This window comes from Macrobrachium rosenbergii, chromosome 52 (genome assembly GCF_040412425.1).
Source record: "Macrobrachium rosenbergii isolate ZJJX-2024 chromosome 52, ASM4041242v1, whole genome shotgun sequence".
Classification (NCBI taxonomy): domain Eukaryota; kingdom Metazoa; phylum Arthropoda; class Malacostraca; order Decapoda; family Palaemonidae; genus Macrobrachium; species Macrobrachium rosenbergii.
Window position 1 is genome coordinate 38,228,902 of NC_089792.1, and position 22,410 is coordinate 38,251,311.

A 22,410-nucleotide genomic window follows, 5' to 3' on the forward strand; every position below is an offset into this window, starting at 1 on the left:
TTTGCCAGTGTGAAGGCAATAAAATTATTTTTTGATTAAAAATTTGCAATGTCAATTTCCCTCTGTTACAACATTTTTAGGCAGAGTGAAAGTGTCAGTTCAATATTTAGCTTTATTATTTATCAGTACAAGAAAATATACAATAAGGTAATCATATAAACCTTAGGCTTATTTCTAGCTACAATAAGATACAAATCACATTATAACCTAATTTGGAATATGACGAGAGAAGGGAGAAAGTTAACATTATTAGAAGATTTTGTGGGACCTATTGCACTGCTTGTCTCTTTTGGGCATTGGGAAGGGTAGTAAATTTTTTAAGTTTTATATATACTGTATTTATATGACGGAAGCACAGTGTAGTAATTGGAGTAGACCAAAAACATGTATAGTAGGAACGTTATCTTTCAGTGAAATGAGTGACACAGAAAAGCCACTGTCTGTTGCTTTTATGGGTTTTGTATCTTTTTATCTTTTTTAATTTAATGCATTCAATCCGGGTCTCTACGTACTTTGTACTTGGAAGCATCCTGTTGAACAGACATGTGTTATCACTTATAAAAGACAAAAGGGATGATGAACTACATAATGTTTTCCATTCTGTTCCAAGCTCAAATCGAAGGAACTGGATAAACACAGACACACGAACACACAATATGGAGTGATGTAGGAAACATTGAGAAAAGGGGTTGGAAGGCTTGGAGTCCAGGCAGAAGTTATGTCCAAAAGCCTCTGAAATACCATCGTTCAATTTTCACCTGAATTAGCTTAAAATTCTCTGCACCACTTGATGAAGTCATGCCAGAATATCAATATACATCTATTTTAGTGAATATACATATACATTCCTTTATAATTTGTCTACAGTATATACATGTTTAATTTACAGATTTCATACCAGATCCATGTCAAGACAATGACAGATACAGATGGTAAAGCCAGGACAAAACCCCATGAACTGGCACCGAAAAATGGCTCTAGACCAGTGCTAAGTTTTCTCATTTGAAAAGTATACCGTTTCAATTATTTTTGTCTCTCCGAGTGAAAGCACAAATTCATGAGCATATATTATTATAGTGAGATCGATAAAACTGCACAAGCCTGTACACCACAGTAAAGTCAAAGATTGGACATTAATAGGAAAAATTCTAGGTCTAGAATAGACTACTACAGAGTAATAATAAAATGGAATACCATATTTTGGAGGGAAATGTTGAGAGAGCAAATAGGACAAAAAATAAATTTCTCCGCGCAGTCATGGACATTTAGGGGATCATTCTCTTTTATATCACACAATGAAAGTCACTTCTAGCATCTACGTTGGAATGCTTATTGAGAATGCAAACATCTGTTAAACCATTTAAAGAACTTTTTTTTTTAACGCAATCTTTGCGCCCAGTATATACATAAACAGCGAGATTCCACTAAGAGATGAAAAGGCACGACACCGTTCAAAACATGATGGCTCTGTCTGTCATCATATCAACCGTTGCAGTCACAGCGCCATTTCCAATTAGAGTGTACTGTACTTAGTTTCTAGAATTGGTTACGGATCAACAAACACCAAAAGGGAATGTACTTATTCAAACCTCCTCGACAATGGTGGTCACTTAGCCAGTCAAATTCCAGAGTTTCTTAGAGTACAGAGACCAAAGTGAACCCACCAACCAGGAGATGAGAGAAAGAGAAAGAGAGAGAGAGAGAACGGGACTGGGTAACATTAAGGAATGCTATTGGCCGGGGAGAAGGGTTCGTGTGACAGAGGATGACAGTATGGTCAGGAACCATTAGGTGGTCACTGCCACTGTGATAAATACAACAAAGTGAGGTCTCTTCGACAGAGCCCCTTTGCGGTGTCTTTTTATATTTTATATTTCTCTTTTCGGGGGATGACTCTAAAGAAAAATGAAGAGGTGAAAGACTTTGACTGGGAGCCTTAATGGTCTGTGCTGCCAGTTAGTCACCTGTCATGGACGTTACTCTGTGTATAGCCTTGGGCCCGGCTCAGGGTGATATGGAAGCACTCTGGTACACTATTGTGAAGTACGGTCTCTATACAAAATAAATTTGCATATGTATACTTGATAAAAATAAAATTCTAAAGTTTATCCACATTCCTAACAAGTTCCTATTAGAAATCTCCAGTACTTATTTTGGCACAATCGTTGCTTACAACCAAGTTAAAATGGCATTTGTTTTTGTCATTCGAGAAAGTAGCGAGAAGAAATTGGCTTTTAGAAGCTCATATGGACAAAGGATATAAACAGGTGCCAAGTATGGGACAACAGAAACTATCTTCTAGACTAGCAATGACTAACAATGCAAGTGGCGGCCGTGTTGAGAGGTCATGCTACCATTACATGAATACCTGACACAAACTGGCATTGAAATGAGAATACCTCAAAATAAAGTTTCATTGCCTGCCTTGGAAATCTAGAAAATACAGAGATTGCACGTTGAGATTAATTTGGACTAGTTAAGTGACAGAATCAGCCACCATGAAAGTTGTACATATACATGTATATATAATATATTCGTTTTAGTACTCAACTCTCAATAGGAGGAAAATGCTATATGAGATTTTATCGAAGAAAAATAATCATGGAAGCTGGTGATGTCACTCATTAAAGGATGGCACGAGGCACAAGGGATCCACTAGTACTAGATGCTCAGAATATGGGTTCTAGTACATTTATGGAAGACAGCGGATTTATCGGCAGAATACCTGCTTTCCTTTTCATTTTTATCTGCAGTGTTACCAACAGCACCTAAAACTGAAAGTTCCCTAAGTCCACCAAGTTTTCTTCATAAAACAATGCAAACTGCACTGTGAAATTGTACACTAAGGAGTCTGAAAACCCTAAACATCTTAGAAAATATATTCAACTGAGTAACTTTCACGGAATACTTAACTCCTTGGTAACACTGCATTCCATGCAGAATTCTGACAGCGCTTTCCGATTTAAAATTTGAGTATTTACTATACATAGGTACTGGCAGATGTCGCATGGTTACAACCCGCTTGATTTCACGCCTATCATAAACTCTACTACAGAACTAGAAGAGAAAGAGAGAGAGAGAGAGAGAGAGAGGAAGAAAGATGGAGAGGACTGAGCATATGCTGTCCCATACCCTCGACTATTAAAGACCCCTGTTAAAATTTGTCAGAGGAAGTGAAGAAGAAAAAAGTAGTTGGCACATGCGAATTCACATTAATCCTATTCAAAAGTAAATATAATATTTCTTTTAAAATAACATCTTTTAAAATAACAAAGAACACTGCATAGTATGTCCATGTAAATCTAGCAATGTAAGATAGCACATTACTCGACATTTGCACACCAAACATGCAGCCTCTTCCTTAACAATATGTCAAGTATCAGAGAAACTTTTAACTACTGTAATCACCACAAGTTTTGATCATGAACGTTGACACCTCGTTGCATGTCAGTGTTTTGATTACAAATAACTCTTTGAAACAGTTGTTCGTTGTCTTACACATTTTGCATCACTTTAAATGTCACTAGAACTATTATAACTCTTGTGGTTTGGCAACCACTTCCTCTTTGACCAAACAGGACGCTGTCTCTAAAGGCTCAAGAGATGAATCTACAGGTGCAGAAGTAGGGCTTCTGTTGTCGCTTCTGGAGGTGAGACGGCTTTCAAATCGGCCGTTGCAGTAACAATAACAGAGACTCCTTCTCCGTGAGTACTACTTACACCACTCCCTTTCTGAAGGTGAAGGAACAGGTGTAGATGATTCGGATATTAAAACAGTACCGTCTGGGCGGTACGGTTTGCAGTAGGAATATCGGTGATTCATGTGTTGAGAATAGGAGCCAGAATGGGAAAATCTCTTCAGACATTTTTGACACTGATAAGGTTTCTCCCCAGTGTGCAATCGACTGTGCTCAGTTAAGTGGTGCTTGTGCTTGAAGGCTTTGGGGCAGTAGGTCACACTTGAAAGGACGTTGGCCTGGAACAAATAACAAATTCAAGGACGTGATATGTACCTGGAACAAATAACAAGGACTTGCAGAACAAATAACAAGAGGACTTGCTGATATGTACTTCAGACAAATAACAAATTCAGATCGCGAGACTTCACATATGTACTTCGAACAAATAACAAATTCAGATCATGAGGACTTGCTGATATGTACTTCGAACAAATAACAAATTCAGATCATGAGGACTTGCTGATATGTACTTCGAACAAATAACAAATTCAGATCATGAGGACTTGCTGATATGTACTTCAGACAAATGAATTCATCTTGAGGACTTGCTGATATGTACTTCCACAAATTCAGATCATGAGGACTTGTTTGATACTTCAGACAAGTAACAAATTCAGTCGCGAGGTTTTGCTGATAATAGCCGAACAAATAACAAATTCAGATCATGAGGACTTGCTGATATGTACTTGAACAAATAACAAATTCAGATCATGAGGACTGCTGATATGTACTTTCGGTAAAATGATGGTCATCAGAAGAATTTTTAAAGGCAATTGGAACCATAGTTGATATAACCAAAACCATATGTACTTCTGCAAACAAACTTTCACACACTAAAATCAGATCATGAGGACTTAGGCAGAGCATGTACTTTTGAACAAATATCAAATTCTTAATAATTGTTCTTGAAAAAAATTCTTTGAAATTGTCACAGTCAAATTCAAATTCTTTTATGTCAAAGGACTTACTACTTTACAAAAAATGATAAGAAAAGAATTTTGAATTTCTAAGGAAAACCATCATGACTACAGGCAAATTCTCCAACTTTAGAACTGTAATGCAGTATACCCCCAAAATAAATGTTGGCAGAGCATGAGAACTTTTCACACTAAATCTTATGTGCTTAATAATTGCTCTTTATTGTCACAGCCAAACCAAATTTTTCCAAGGCTCTAATATAAAAAAATATAAAACTAAATGAGCTACAGGCAAGAGACATTCCTCCTGAATCAATGGGAAAATAGTTATGAAACCAATACCGTATAATAAAATATATGAAATGAAGATGTGAATCAAAAATAGTTATCAATACCGAAGGATGTGTCAAGTAACCCATGTTGTCCTTGTTAATCTGCTAAACACAGAGCTACAGCGGGAAAACTGTGATGAAAGTGACACGTGTAAACAAAATTGTCATTAAATCTAAAACCTTTCCATACGATCATTAACACAGCTAAAAAAAATGCACAACAGACTGAACTATGCGTAGTCTGACATTCACCTCACCTGAGTGTTCATACTTGTGCCGAGCCAGTGAAGAAGGTTTATTAAAGGACTTGTCACACTGGTCACACTGAAAGCTACCCCCTTCATCCTCGCGACGTCTCTTGCGACTTTCATCTCCACTATCATCATCCTGAAAGAAAGGTCCTTATGAAGTGCAAAATTTCAAGCAACAGTCGCTTGAGTGAACTTACAGAGCTCAATTAGGAAAAAACTGCTTCTTCTAACACTGATGAAAGAGTTAAGAATTAACTGCTATTTTTCACAAATATTAAGCAGGAAAAATAGTACAGAATGTACCAAGAATTACAGAAAACAAATGTCTACCAGGATGTAAATGTGCAAAGGAAACCATGCTTACCCTACTTCTTTTATCACTGTGATCCCCATGTTCTGAGTAAAGAGAAGGAATCCCCAACTTTGCACCTTGCAGAATTTGTGCTAGCTTGCTTTGTTGCTCAGACACTGAAGATGGAAGAACTGTACTTGCTGGTGCCACACTGGATTCCTTCCCTCTTTACACTCTGTGAGATTATTATTTAATGAAGTTGGTGTGGGAGTGCGTGATTCCGACTTGTATGAAATGGCCAGTGACGTCGAGTCCGCGTCAGAATCGGAGAGGATGGAGGCAGGCTTAGGAGAAGCTGAGGGTGACGATTTTTTAGTCGACAAGTCCAGGGGCTGATCATCATCATGTTCGTCTGCTCTATCAGCAGGTGCTGGAGAGGTTCTCCCCGGGCCAACGGGATACATCAGGCCCGGGGTAATAGGGACGGGTAGTATGGAGTGATGCTGAGAGCCCTACTGCTTGCCTGTGAGGTGGGAGTTGGGTAGCACGTAGGGCGTAGTTAGATGGATAGCTTGAAGCTGTGTAGCTTGAAGCTGTGTAGCTTGAAGGTGAAAACTCTGAAGGTAAGAGGACTGCGAATATATGGGTGGGGTTGGAGTGACGGAACGTCCCTCGCTGCGTTCACGGGCGCGGTTGTTCTGAAACCAGACTTGCACTACTCGGACTGGGAAGCCAATCTTTTCGGCGATGTTTGAGAGCTCCTCCTTCTTGGGTCTTGGGTTCAGCGCGTAATGGGAACGGAGAATGACCAGATGCTCTTCTCTGAAGTGTGACCGCACTCGCCTTTTTCCCATCATTGGTCATTTCGTCATCGTCTATGACATGGCCTGAATCGGCATCGCTTTCATCTTCTTTTCCGGTACTCAATCTGTTCATTGTGTAATGATGCCGAGACATCTGAAGGGAAGGATGTTGTGGATGGTGATGATGGTGCTGTTGTTGCTGCTGTTGCTGACTTTCTGCTATAACATGCAGGCGTGCCGCAAGACCCTCGATCAGGCAACCTTTGTAACGCTCACTCGCATTTGTAACTTCAGAGAGTCGAGGGCACTGCCTATAAGCATGAGAAATTGCCTCCAGACGATCTTTTGACATGGCACCACAGAGTTTGCACGTGAGGTCGTCAGCGATGGCAGTTGAACTTAGAAGGGAGCCAGAATTGGCACTGTTAATTTTTTCCTCAAACTGCTGCTTGGTTACAGTCGTGTTGACACTCTCCAACATTCTTTTCAAAGTGGACATGTTCTCCCTGTCCCTGCTTGGGAAGCATTCTCTGTCTTCCTGTTTGCATTCTTCCTGTGTGGTTGATGACTTTTCCTCTTCATCTTCCCTTGTCTCTTCTTTTATTACCAATTCGCCAGGTTCGGGGTCATCATCGACATCCTCCTGTACTTCAGCAGAATGCCCCTTCTCGTCAAGGCCGTCGTTTTGGGCTTTGTTTAAAGCTGCTTGGGTCATGGTGAAAGATAGCAAAGTGGGATGAATGTGAGCAGCTAGAATAAGGGGATTCAGTGGGTGGTAAGGGGGTAGTCCCTGAAGGTTGCTCTGAAGACCTTGTGACAGTCCTTGAGGGAAGCCTTGTGGGAGTGCTGACGTTAAGCTAGAACTGTTCAAGCCACTTGGAGACACAAGTGTGGGAGGAGACATGAGAAGAGAATCTCTGGAGATCGGTCTCGTAGGCGATGAGTATCCTAAATCAGCAGATGGTGTTGGGGATTTGTCCTTTGGCAAAATGGGTAGATACGATGATGGATTGAGGACAGGACGTTTGCTGTTTGTCCCTGGGTACTGTGGCGGTGTCCTTGGTAAGAGACCGTTTGTAGTCCTACCACGTCCAAGCTGTTGAAGATAAAAATACTATGAAATCTATGTAACAATCAAGGAAATATGATTTCTCACGTCAAGTTTCTGTGAAACAGAATACTGATCATGACGACAAGCCACGACTCAAAAGTATTTTAATAACGTTATTAAGAATCCAATTAAATTACACAGTATTTTCTACGGCAATAGGCAATATCAAACTAACAAAGTTTATCAAAATATTCATTCATTTATAATGTTGGTGAGGAAAAGTCCATACTCTCCACTAATTAAATCAATTACAAAATAATTGACTTTGGCAAATTATGTCAAAATACCTAACAAGCCTTTTAGCAAATTATGTCAAAAATACCCTAAACCAGCCTTTAGCAAATATTGTCAAAAATACCCTAACCAAGCCTTTTAGCAAATTTTGCCAAAAATACCCTAACCAAGCCTTTTAGCAAAACCTAGGCATCGAGGAAGCTTGGAGTGATACTAGTTTCATGCTATAAACAGTACACCAAACATGTTTATCAACTGTTTGGATGTTTCTGATCCAATTTTACCCACTCGCAAATTGAAATAATAAAATAGCACTGTATTTTTCTCTTATAGACTGAAACAATAATTCAACAATGACATTAAATGCAGCTGCACCTGAAATATAATCACTGCAGCATATGACTCAAATAAAGCATTGTGAAGAAATGTGCCCAAACACTTAAGGTTGTGGAATAATACGAGGTAAAAGAGATAACTGTAAGAATGATAGAATCTCAGAGGAGAGGGCTGGCAAAAGATTTAAAGTAAACTAGAGGAAGCGAAACCCAACCCAGAGGCTGTTATTTTTCCCTCAAAACCTGAAAATATGTCCTGACAAAGACTCAGAGAATTCCATAATAGTTTCTTACATCAGCAAACCAACCTATTTTTACCTATAACACTTCATCATAAGTTGAGAAAAATCAAATGCTGACCCTTAAATGCTCCTTGAACTTGAAACTTGGAAGAGGAAAAAAACTGGGTCAAATAACTACTATTCTCAGAGTCAGAAAAACAATTTTGAAAAACAAGTAAGGGTCAAAATATGTTGTAAAAATAACCACCTGCATTCCAGGGTCCTACCTACCAAAGTCTATCAGCATGAGAGAAATATAAAATTTTTCGCTTTAAATTGACCTGCAACCTTGAAAAATTCTGAAAGGATAAATAAATATTTGGGCAAATGTTCCCCAACACCCTAGTAGCCTACCTATGGGACTGGCAAGTACAGTACTTCATCAGATGAAATAAATCTCAGACTTTATATATATTGCAAGACAGGGAAAGAATGTCGGGGTAAAGATACAAAAAGTAAGTTGTACTTTTGCAGTGAATTCTGAAGACTGGAAGAAAAATTTACATCTTTCACCTTTGCGGTGACGTACGATCTTGTAATTTTGTGTTTATGTACATATCACTTAAGAATTCGAGATTATATTCGGCAAAAGACGCCAGATCTATCGTTTATTGCCCGGGAATAATTTACTCTAAAGGGAATTATAAGTGGTAATTGCACCAGCAAGGCTTTGAACCATTGTATGGTTTAGGGACTAAGACACTCAATGACTTGGACAACAAGGATATCAAGAGAGAGATATGTTGATTATATATATATATATATATATATATATATATATATATATATATATATATATATATATATATATATATATATATATATATATATATATATATAGATATTATATATAAATAAAAAAATCATCACTAACCTCCAAGTTTTCTATCTACCAAATTCTCAAACGAATGTACAGGAAAAAGGAAGATACTGAGAATAATTATCATGCTTGTGACAATAATACCATACTGCACGGCTGAAGATATTATTGTAGTAGCGTATAAAAAAATAAGACGAAAAACATACACTTTACCGCAATTTTGCAAAGTTTACCTATAATAATAATTATGATAACAATAATTACATAAAATGACAGAATAATAATATTTATAAATAATAATAATAATACAATAATAATAATAATAATAATATTGATAACAACAACAGTACTAACCTGGCATTTCTTTGAGGACATATGAGATGAATAAGAACCTGAGTGGGAGAACCTTTTTCCACAATGTTCACACTCAAATGGCTTCTCTCCGCTGTGAATCCTCTTATGTTCCTGTAAATCACAATTCTAAATTACTGAGCGAATCGAGTATTCAATAGGAACACAACTTCATAAATTCCTGGTTCTTTTGAAAAAATGTAACGGATTTTGCTCACAATTTAACGTAAAAATTCTAGAAAATTCATAAAACTAGTGTTTACTTTATATAAAATTCTAAAGACGCAAGTCATCTCACAAACAAAAATTGGCTTTGATTTACCTATTAAAAAATATAAATGACACACTAGATTATGAATGGGTTCGCTTTAACATGATCAATATTTGGTTCCGCTCATTCTGATAACTGGGCATGTTATTTCAAAGATGAACTAAATCATGCAAGAAAGGGGCATAAGAAGACCCTATAACTTGCAAAAACCTACAAAAAAGGATAAAAATAACTAACCTGTACCCATAATAAAATTTGATGCTATTTACAACCTCAACGCGCTTGCCAGTTTTCGACCATTGACGCTTATTCAAAAGAAAGTCAAGTCCACGGCGTCATCAAATATTCTCAAAGTCATTTTTAAGTCTGAAGCTACCCGCGACTCGTTTCCCGTCAACAAACAACACATGCAAGTATCGAAATCAAAACGGCACTAGTTACTTTTCGCTAAGCAAAGATATTTGTATATTTCCTCTCTTGATTTTTTCAGAAAAACTAGCATGAATTACTGCTGGTATATTACCTGTCAATTAACTACCTGATAATGAGTGTCAAAACAATAGTTAAATGATCATTATTAACGTAAAATTCTTATTCCGATTCCATTACAGCTGCGTAAGACGTGCTAACACCGGAATGCATTTACAGCGAGTCAATACGGAAATCCACCAAAGGTATCACAGTTACAAACTGGGTCCAACTATGATCAATGAATTCAAAAATTATGATAACAAAATCAGCACAGTCACATTCTGACGAAGCGCTTGCCCCCGACAAAGGCAAAAAGTCCTCGTTGCTGAACTAGACTTGACAAAATGCCTAATAAAGAAACTAATGACATAAAAAGATTAGGACTTTAATTCATTTTATCAGTTTAAAACAGCAGCGGCTTCAGTAAACCTAAGCTCAGTTTAGTATGAAGCGTACTGAATACTTTCTATACGCACTTATTTGGTTTCACTATTCATTTGGCGACGTTTTTACATCTAGGTGACCCGCGCTCAATTATTACACATAATTCCAGTTACCGTGCATTAATTTATTTTTTCCGCTATTTATACTTGTCTTAACAAAAGCTAAATAACCGTGGAAAGTGAGAATATTCTGTGGAGACTCATGATCTGGACGGTTTTCACGATAAATCCACACACGCCGGCATAATATTTCCCGTGGAATCTGCAAATTTATCATTGCAATACAAATCTGAGGCCGTTTCACTTCGGATCTATGCATTAGCCCAAAAAAACCCCTCTTGCGCACGTTCACCAACAGTCATTTTACACTCAGTACACCGCATTGCCCATAACGTTAACCAACTATAAAATTCGCTTCCAGATACACCTGGCCAAAATTTCCCTTTTCGGTTCTTTTCTGTAACAGCTGACACTGACGGAGAAACAAAGGAGACTCACCTTGAGGTGGTGTTTGAACTTGAACGCCTTCCCGCACTCATCGCACTTGAAGCGCCTGAGGACGTCGGATTCCTGGTGGGAAATCATGTGGCGTTGTAGACGGTGAATATTGGCAAATTTTTTGTTGCAAACTGAACAAGGCTGTCATGGAAAGAAAAGACATCTTGATTAATTTATAAGTGGCGACAGACATCTTGAAATTAAGCTTAAGACGGGGAAAGCTTAAAATGAAGCACGGCTGTCACGGGAAGACGTACAAGGAATTTATTTTGAAATAAAACTGGCAAAGGAAAAGTAAAAATGACACAAGGCAGCCACGGGAAAGAAAATTCTGTATAAGATAGTCTAGTATTGACAGGCATCAGGAGGAGTTCTCGATAACATTAAATGATGGATTCTTCTTTTACAAGAATTAGCTTTATAAGTAGAACTGTGTAGCTGAAAATCTTTCAATTAGCTCTTTATGATGTAATGAACGGATCCTAAAGAAAATTTTTTTCTGGTTAAAAAACATTATTCAAAAGGAAAATTTTTTTTTCTGGATAAAAAACATTACTCAAAGTCCGAATACCTAACATGGAATCGAATATTAAATTCATCAAGGATCGTGCAGTAATATACAATACTCCACAAATTTTAGCTTTCATCGGGCTACGATTTTACTGCTAATAACCACAAAGAAAAGCCTGATCACATTTAACCTCTTCCCGACAAATCTTTACTAAAATTAATAGCGCTAAAGTTCTCTAGGACTCGAAGGTGAATTCCTAACGTAGCTGAACCACAGCTGCATTTCCAGTGAATAATAAGTTGTAAATGAAAATGATAATATGCTCACTTGCTATTGTTTCATTGAAATAACAATATATAACAATAACGATCAGTGACTTAATCCAACATTTATCTCTCTCTCTTACTGAAATAATAATAATAATAATAATATAATAATAATAATAATAATAATAATAATAAAAAGGCTTGGCTATCATCCTCTAAATCTGTTTTACCAGTAAATAAAAGAGAAAAGGTCCAGCACCACTTACCACACTCGCACCGTTTAAAAACTCTGCGTCGTCTCCCATGGAAGGGTCCGAAGGCGAGGTTATGGCAGAGGTTGGGGTCAAGGCGGAGGTGGGCGGGCTGACAGGGGCGTTGGGGTAGGGTAACGGCGGCTGGGTCTGAGGTTGTTCAGCTCACACCTTTCTCACCACTGCCGCTCTTGTCGCCAGCTGGTAAAATGGCCGAGAAAGAGCGACATTAACAGAGTGTCAGGCGTTTCATGTGTGCATGGCTACGAAACATATTTTCTCCTCCAGCAGGAATGTCTGCAATCAAATCAATGGTATTAAACCAGATTTCAGTGGAAATTTCACGTGTACTTATTCAACCTGATTAGATTGTTTTACATGCAGAACTTGTGATTTCACACGTGCTGGTAAAAAACAGTGACGGGTTTATGTAAACTAATCATGACAATTAAAAAAACAAGTAAATTGTTTCCTTTACCGATCCTCTTTCAGTAAAAAAGATACCGTACTTATCATTCGAGGACATCGCTAAACGCACCCAGTCTTATCGTTCTTTCAGACGACCAGCCAATCCACTTTCACATTAACGCTAATAAATCTGATGCCATCCATCATCTTAGAAAGACGCGGATGAACGACACTAAAGAACGCTAGCCGGCATGGTGAGGCTATCTCCTCACGCGGCGATAGTTGTAACGCACGTTATGTTGATAGTCAATTTTTACACCTCAAATCTTACCAGATTCCAAAAACTACCTCATTATCGGTGTGAATTCCTTGAACGATTTCCAATCCTTGACGTAAATATTCTATTTGATTGATATTACCGTAACTTTAGCTACATTTATTTTTCCGATATTTTTATGCACTTTTATTGCAACGAAAATTTTACAACATAGTGAATTGCGTTAGACGCTCGGTAACCATCGTTTCTCTGTGGCTGCATGGGAATTAGGAAGTGACACAGACTTACACATACACTGTTTTTTTTTTTATTCGTATGGAACTGCTGATCATCTGTCTCATTCTGCCGCGAAAATCGCATGAAAAATCTAAAACAAACTAGCTCCAATCTAATTCCACCGCGACGCTATCCCCCATCCCCCTCCCTCCCTCAGGTAAAGAACAAACCATATGGCTGACTTGGCACGTCCTCCCAAGGGTGAAACGTACGTGCCATCCTTCAACGTACCTGGAATTAGCTGGCGCTTACTAAAGGTTCCTTTTCCTTTTATCTCTTCGTGCGCGGCAATGCCGTGTCCGTATGAGAATCCGTCTCAACAACTCCTGAAAATACTTTTAATATATGCATTCGGCGACGCACGGCGTGCGGGCTGAGTCATCTTTTATTATGAAGCATAATCTTTTCCGGTTAGTCTAAGCAAGCCATCTCCACGCGTACGGGTAACAGATTTTGCGTCAAGTAGTTTCATTCTTTCTTTCTGAAATATTCCGTCTTCTTTCTTTGTAAAAGCTTGAGGGTCCTGGTTTTCTTTAAATTACTTTCCCCCTTCTTTTTTTTCTATATTTACGCCTATAAACCTTCATTTACGGCCTTCGTTTCTCTTCTCCGGATGAACCGATAATTTTACAATGGTCTTTTAATCGTAATAATACAGTAATAGACCTTACTCATTATTTTGATATTTCCGAACACCATTAAGTTTAGTATACCTTATTTTAACCAGACCACTGATCTGATTAACAGCTCTCCTAGGGGTGGCCCGAAGGATTAGATTTATTTTACGTGGCTAAGAACCAATTGGTTACCTAGCAGCGGGACCTACAGCTTATTCTGGAATTCGAGCCCCATTATAGCGAGAAATTAATTTCTATCACCAGAAATAAATTCCTCTTATTCTTCGTTGGCCGGTCGGAGATTCAAACTCACGGGCAGCACGGTGCTAGCTGAGAACGGGACCCTCTCGTCCGAGGAACTCAGAACACCATTTATAGCGATTTACGCTCAAATCTTTAGTCCTTTCCTACATTCGACGACCCTTCCATGGGCGACAGGACACCATAAGACCTAATGACAAGCCCTGTCTTATCAACCCTGACCTTCGTTTACAACACATTTTCTTCACGTGTGTGTGTGGGGGGGGGAGGGGAGGCGCCTACAGTGCAGCGCCACTGCACTAGAAACTCTTTGCAGCGTTCCCTCGGCGCACTGCTCTCTGCCTTTACTATTAATCCCTTCCCTGTGGCCATTTTGAAGTCCGACTTTTTAACGTCAACTTAATCAAATTTTTAAACATTCTAAAAAAAAAAAAAAAACCGGAGCGAGCACCATGGGAGTGCATCGTCTCGTTCAACTATCTAATTATAATAACAATTCTTTCTATCACAATTACATTCATGTTAACCCTTCTTTGTTGCGCAATACAACTAAAGTTAGGTCTGTTCCGCTGTTTACGTTAACACAGCGGAAGGTCAGCGTCTCTCTCTCTCTCTCTCTCTCTCTCTCTCTCTCTCTCTCTCTCTCTCTCTCTCTCTCTCTCTCTTCTATGTGGTCCCATTGGCGCAAGGGTAGCGCTCTTGGTTTACATTCGAGGAACCCGCGTTCGAACCTCTAGGGGTGGCCGAGGAGAGGAACGTTTTGGTAGTTTCTTTAAAAATAAAAAGTATGCCAAACAGAGATATATTGGGCTAAATGTTAGTCGGTTGTTATGGGTCCCAGATGGGGTGGAGAGAGAGAGGTGAGAAAGACAGAGAAAGATAAACATGTGATTAATCAGCGATCCTTCAAGAGATACATTACTTCATAATTTAATTTAAAGAAGAATGGCCTCGACGAGATAATCCTTAACTGTACACAATCATAACAAGTACTCTCATTCCCTCTTTCTTACTACAACTTTCTTCTTTGGTTGTATTGTAAACGAGAATCTTTCTGATCAGGAGTAAAGGAAGACTTTAATTAATGGGAAATAACAGCTTCTCGCCAAAATGACCAACTCTTTGGGACAAAGGGGCTAGTAACTTGAACCTGCAGTTATCAACGAAAATAAGATGAGCCCTCTACCGCTGTCATTGTCTCCATTTGCTGACCTCGGCATTTAAGGTTACCGGGGTTGGACGCGTCTCCTGACCCTGACCCCCGCCGGTCGATAACGCTACGGGGCCCGATCGACTTACGAGGGGAGGGGGAAGGACTAGGCGTTCGACGCATAGTAAATGGATGTTCATGGGAAGACGTCATCGGATCGACGAATTGGGATCATCATGAAATCTTATGATTAGTTTCGGCCCGCAAGGATGAGGATTACTCGTCGAGGCCCTCATATTAGGGTAGAAATCTCGACGGAGTTAAAGTCAGTATGTCTGCTACTGTCTATTTTTCGGCACCCTATCTGCGACTCACAAATGTCGACTTTCTGCCAGAAAGCCATCTAAATTGCTGGTTAGATCAACCGAGGCTTTCCAGATTTTCTAGGAAACGGATCCATACCGATCCTTTCCTCGCTACGCTTGGAGATCGAACGTGGGTTTTTTTGTATGCTACCCAACAGGAAGTTTCAGAAAACAGAAATAATCAGACTGCACAATTCGAATCTCAAGAAATCCGCACAGTCAGTTATTCCTACAAAATGCGTGTAAAAACACATCTCTCACTCATTTTAACATGAATGCTCCTATAGGAAATATCAGCGAGGCAAGTTACAACGCCAGATTTCCATCTTTAAAAACGCAGCTTTCCACACACCTTCGTTCACTTAAACTATCTCTACCGCATTTGTCATGAGCACGAACAGGTGGGTTCGCACGTAACGAACAGGACACGCCAAGCCATGGTAAAATAACAGAACCTGATACAATATCGCAAACTTTTTTTCCGATAATGGCCGTAAATGCATACATTATATATATATATATATATATATATATATATATATATATATATATATATATATATATATATATAATTGTATGCAGTTCAGACGCCATTATCGGGACAATTTTTGCAATACTGTATCAAGTTCTCTTATATTCTATATATATATATATATATATATATATATATATATATATATATATATATATATATATATATATATATATATATATATATATAATATAAATAATGCGTGTGTTGTAAACAATATCTTGTCATTTAGCGTCAGCTCCTTTCCACACCATTTAACCTTGGTTATTCCCCAGTCAGTAATAATCAACGACATTTACTTTATACTTACGGAACTTGCAAACATACACTGTAACCGACAAGGCAAAAAATATCATACAGCCCGCAGGAACTCTCCCCCTAAGATGAGCCACCCAAATATACAAAATGAAGAAAAGGCCCTAATCCGAAGTTCCTTTCACAATGCATGGCAGCAAGACCAGAAAGTTATGGGTCATTGCATTAAAGGTGAAATGTCTCGGGTTCCCAGCCTGAAGGTGTAGAAGTGCGTATGAGCAAAGGAAACAACACAGAAAGGGATTCTCAATGGAAACTTCAAGGGGGGGATAGACGCGCTTTCTCCGCCTCTCTCTCGTCAGATTTTACTACTTGCATTAAAGGCGACAAGAATAACGTACCTCTGTATTTACCAGGTTAACGGTGCGCAGGAAAAAATGAAAACGAATATCCAGCATCGACAATCCTAAATGCTATTGCTGCATGCTAAAACTCTGAAACATAAAAATATATAAAACCTCGTTAAGAAAGACAGGAAACCTATGGCCTTATACACTGTATCTTTTTCCAAAGAATTCATCTTCACTGATTTTAAAGATTTTATTTGTAAAATATCTTATTTCTTACTAAAAGATTTTATTTGTAAAATATCTATTTCTTACTAAAGGAAATAATTCATTCATATAATTATATAATATATATAATTTCACTGCCAAAATAAGAACTAATATTCAGGGGGCAAAGGAGATAAATCACCCAAAATTAAACTCGAGGGAGAGATGACAAATAAAAGAGGCAGAAGGGGGGGGGGGGGCAGAATGGGGCATTCCCTAGGAAAAGCGGGCCCACTCTAAAGGGGTGGTGATGTTGGGACGGTATTCCTCAGGATGGGGTCTGAGGATACCAAAACGCTAAGACATATTTTTCTTTCGTTTCGTTTCTTTCTTATTCTAGAGAAGCACAAGGTGGGCAGAACAAACTCTTCTCTTGGAAGTATATAGGCTTCCAGACCAAAACATCAGCTTTTCCCTAATGCGCTGCATTGACGATTCCATTCCTTAATGTAACAGCATCTTAAGCTATTATTGATGAGTTACCATCAACTCGCACAACGAGGAAAGACTGGCAACGGTGGGTCTAAGCTTCCAGCGGGGAGGAGGGGGAGGGGCAAGCGGGAGAATGAGGTTCGGAGGGAGGGGCTATGGGGAAGGGGAGGAGCCAACAAGGAGAGAGAGAGAGAGAGAGAGAGAGAGAGAGAGAGAGAGAGAGAGAGAGAAACACACGTAGGAATGGGGAGGGGTGAAAGGGAGGGGAAGGGGATTGATACAGCACACGTGCACCTACCAGCTCTCACTCGGCCAAACTCTGAATTTGAAATGCCTCCCAAAACGATGGGACAAAGGACAACTCGATCATGGTTGTTCAATGAGAGAGATGCGACAGAAGTCTCAGTGAGAAAAAAAGGTATATATTGCCAACCTACAATTATTTTTCCGGTTATTTGTAAATGCAGATAAGCAACTTTGCAATTTAATCCGCTTAAACCAATGAAGCAACTTAGCTCAAATTATATGGTAAATTTTGCAAAAATGTCCGTTCCAAACCGCACGAAATCACTTGACTAACCTGGAGATTACGAAATTATTGGCGTAATACTTTATATAAAATCTACTGTCGAACTGCCAGACTCCGACCAATAAACTAGGCCGCCCAATCTGCGTCATGACACAAAGAGTTTTCGAAAGCTTTAAGAGACCAACAACAGCCTGCGTTAATGCTTAAAATAAGTCTCAATTAACCATTTCTTTAGTAAAATATGCAATGCACATACATGTAAATATAAAATCACGCTCTTACATGACTTCCTTTTTCAGCTTACTCTACATACAATATAGTCGGGGAAATTGACTAAACATTAACAATCTTACAGATTATTTTATTACTTACTGCAATAGCAAATGGTGGGTTAATACTTAATGTAAGTTTTCCAGGAAGGGTTTATTGATAAATAATAGTGAATGGCATACCATCCATTTTGAATCCATTCAGTCGCACCCTTTAATAATAACTTTTTCATTTTTCTTACAATGTGATTGAAAAGTGAAGGTAGGAGAATGTGAATGAATTCTGGTCATTGACATAATTACGTCAATACCCAGTTTTAATGGACTGCTGAAATAAACTGTAGGAAATGCATTTTATGGCATGAAAAGAAAATGAAAATATTACGATAACAAATTTGTAAATGGTCTTCACCCACACTTGTAAGTCTTATGTGGTGTTGTTCAGTTTAAATCTTATTGGCTGGCAAACAGCTTGTAAACTAAAATACATAAAAAGCTCTTCTAATCATCTATATCAATACTATAGTTTTAATATTATTGTATATTTCACTAAATATGAGGTGCATAAGTCTTATGTGGTGTTATTCAGTTTAAATCTTATTCGGAAAATATTCTGGCAACTTACTAATGGCTACTATAGTTCATTATTATTCTGGTGAATAAGATATTCCATTTATTGTAGAGAGAAATTTATTTCTGTTCCACACACACACTATATATATATATATATATATATATATATATATATATATATACATATATATTACTCGTGAAACAAGGGTAGGGCAAGGTATAATTTTAAAGATGATGGCATACAGTAAGTTATGCAATATTTTGGTTTTATTCACTTCCAGGTAAAAGATCATTAGAAAACTTACATATATATATATATATATATATATATATATATATATAATATGCCGAAAGTAGTACCTACTGAAAAATACAATCACGCCAGTGATCAGTGTTTGTTAATTCAGGTGCTTGTGTGCACCGCTAATCAATACCTCTTGTAGATAAGCAAAATGGACTACAACGACAGAAGACACTGTATTCTAGCAACTTGCCAGTGGCCAACGTTGGTCGGAAGGTGAGCTTGTACCCTCATGGCTTGAAGTCAATACTTCGTGAGCGCGACAACACACATACTCACAAACACACACACACACACACTCACACCCCTGAGGGGAATAAGCTACACAATGCGTAAGGACGCGGTCAAATGTGGCACGAGAGTCCCTTAGATTGTTTTACCTGCAACTGCTCTAGGATACTTGCAATCATAATTAAAAAGACTAACAGGTGGTTAGCTCTAGGTACAATATCCGTCACGGAGTAGGTCGATCAATTTTAAATGTGACCGGTCCGCGATTCGTAGGAACAAATTAAAGCAAGTTAATGTTCAATAACTGATCCAAAAATAAGAGGACAATACCTTACAACCTGTCCTACAGCACTGTAACCACTTATTTACTGAGCATTATCCTCGTATAAATCTGGATTTAGCCCATGTCTATCAGACGGCAGCTATAACCAATCGTGAATGTACGGAAGTAATAAACGTCTACATGATATTTCCTTATTCTACAGACTGATGATGTACAGCATAAGGGAATTCGACACATACCTGGATCAAAACATTTTCTTGGAAACTATAGGCTAGTGACAATAGGCTAGCTATCGCAGGGTGAAAACCGACGAATTCTACACACTTGCAACATTTAGAAATTTTGCCTAGCCACAGAGAAAAATATTTATATACCTTGGCTTCATGTTGTTATAAAAGGAAATACTTAGGATTAAGGTATGTATCTTAGCACTGATGTAAACATTGCACTATGAAACCGGCAACCTGCGCATGGCACTGAAATGAGAAAATCATGCCAATATCCCCTTCGAATCAAATGAGTGAAAAACAAACAAACCTAAGGTACTTACATGATAACTGAATACACCAGCGATGTTCCAAAGCCTGATGGAGTCAGTGTACGGTGAAGGAGCGTACATAGTACTAACACCAGCCATGGTTTTTCCAAACACCTTCCTTCCACCTGTCTTCTACAACCACATCATCTCCCACTCAACACTATCTGAAGACACGGTGACGAAGGCGACAGTGATTGCACATGAGAGGCACCAGTTTTTCAACAGATTTCAGCCCGGATAATAACAAAGTCCCAGTGCCGCCGAACAGGCCGTCAGAACCCTTATTAATTCCAAATCCTGAAGAGTAAGGGGACCGGAAGTTCTGAATTTGATTTTTCCAAAATATCACGTGCGGCCAATTAGTATGAGTACACCAGTCTCCATCCAATTTCAGCTTGAATTTAAAAGTCCAACAAAATGTTTCGTCTTCGGTTGGTACAATGGCACTGATATTCGATATTTTGGAATGAGAAAGAATTGGGGCACAATTTCGGTGTTTAACTATTGCGTTGCTTCTTCGTCAGGTTTCGTTGTCAATCAGATGTCAACACTCCAGATATCCATTTATCAATGCTAATATATTATTTTCATCACAGTCACAAGCGTCTAGGCTATGTAAAAATTCCTCTTGGTCACGGAAGTCGAGGTTAGAGTGTAAAGTATGTCGCCGGCTCACTTGAATAATAATAAAAACCTTAATAATTTGTAATCTACACTTATAATTGTAGCACACGTAGTAAAGTTAGTGACTAAAACGGTAGCACCTTGAGTTTCAGATGAGGAGCGCGAAAATTGTCACGTTCTCGAAGTCGCGTCTCCTACATGACTGAGGGGAGCTAGTGAGCGCCTTAAGTAGGGGACGCTACAGTCATCCCCATTGGCTCCACCGCTTCCGTTGCCACGCCTACTCTGCTGAAACGATGCAATATACCGCCACAAAAACAATAATATGTCCCCAATTTGGTGTTAATTGAACGTTAACCGATACATTTCCATAAGTAAAACGATAAAAATGTACACGAAGTTTGTATTGGCGATCTCATTTCCTCGCAAAATCTCAGAAATTAAGCACTCTAAAGCTTTGGTAAGCGAGATGAATCACTAAGCAGAGGAGAAATCACCTAGCATAGTATGAGGATGCTCCAGTGTTACGTGAGTTGTTCATCTGTACAGATGTCGCTCTCTGAGAAGGTGGTGGGCAAAGCCCTACACTTTGAATGATGCATTGCACGGATGGTTTTTAGTAAGTTTTAAACAAGGCAATGAAATATAATTGTGTATGAGTTTCCCCAGCCTTCTTGTTAGCGTTCTGAACATGGAACTTGTAATTTTTTTTAATATATTTATCCAACTGGAAAGAACTTTGAATTTATGAGTAACTTGGGAATTAGGAAATCAATAAAAGGTATCTGATCTCCAAGGAAATCACTTTGGTTTTAACTTCTTTAGTTATACACTTGTTTATTTTTTGTTAGACAAAAGAAGGGAGCAGTTATAACATCATTTTACTGAAAGAGATTCGGCTTCAAATTCTGTTTCTGAAATCTAGAATTCCTATAACTACGTCTTTACAATAAACAATATTTTCAAAGCAGATTTCACAGAAGTCATCAACTTACGTTACTGTGTACCACTTACTTGCTAAATGCCATTTCTAAAGCGGTTGACGTATTTACATCTAATAGTTTTAACTAAGAAAACAAAATTATATTAGAATCATTCACGAGGTTAAAGTCTAACCACCGACGTAACCGACCCGAAAATTGACAATAACGACATCAACAGCAACCACTGTCAGTTGTAGGAGTACGCAGAGCTGCCCGCTGTACGATACCCTCTCAATCTGTCCATTACTCGAAATTGCGTATTTATCACTATCCACAAACAAACTTGCATTTCGTTTGATTGAATATAAGGGCAAAAAATTACTTGCATATATCACGAAGAAAAATACAAAAATACGTTATAGTTTAGCATCGTACATCAAACCAAATGGATGCAGAATAGGCGGCTCATCAAAGAATGCGCGCACTCTCCTCGAACCTGTTGTGTGTGTGTGTGTGTGGCGGGAGCTTGGATGTTTGAAACCACTTGTGCTGTGGAAGCGTTCGTTACCTTCCCCAAGGTCCGACGGAGCTACGTGGGGTCTCGCTTTGATGCTTTGTAGACACCGTTCCTCTGTTGGCCGTTTGCATCCCATTGCAAGAATTTTCATTGGCTTATACCGTGATATATGAACATATTTATATCAATGCAGAACTATTTTATTTTACAATATTCACTTTAGATTTCTTTTTTGTTTATATCTGACATTCTACCAC

At 38.5% G+C, this 22,410-nt stretch overlaps 1 pseudogene; it reads right to left on the minus strand.

Annotated features, from left to right (window-relative positions):
• Nucleotides 1-98: 98 nt before the first annotated feature.
• LOC136833822 (zinc finger E-box-binding homeobox protein zag-1-like) lies at nucleotides 99-20,927 on the minus strand (annotated as a pseudogene).
• Nucleotides 20,928-22,410: the final 1,483 nt, after the last annotated feature.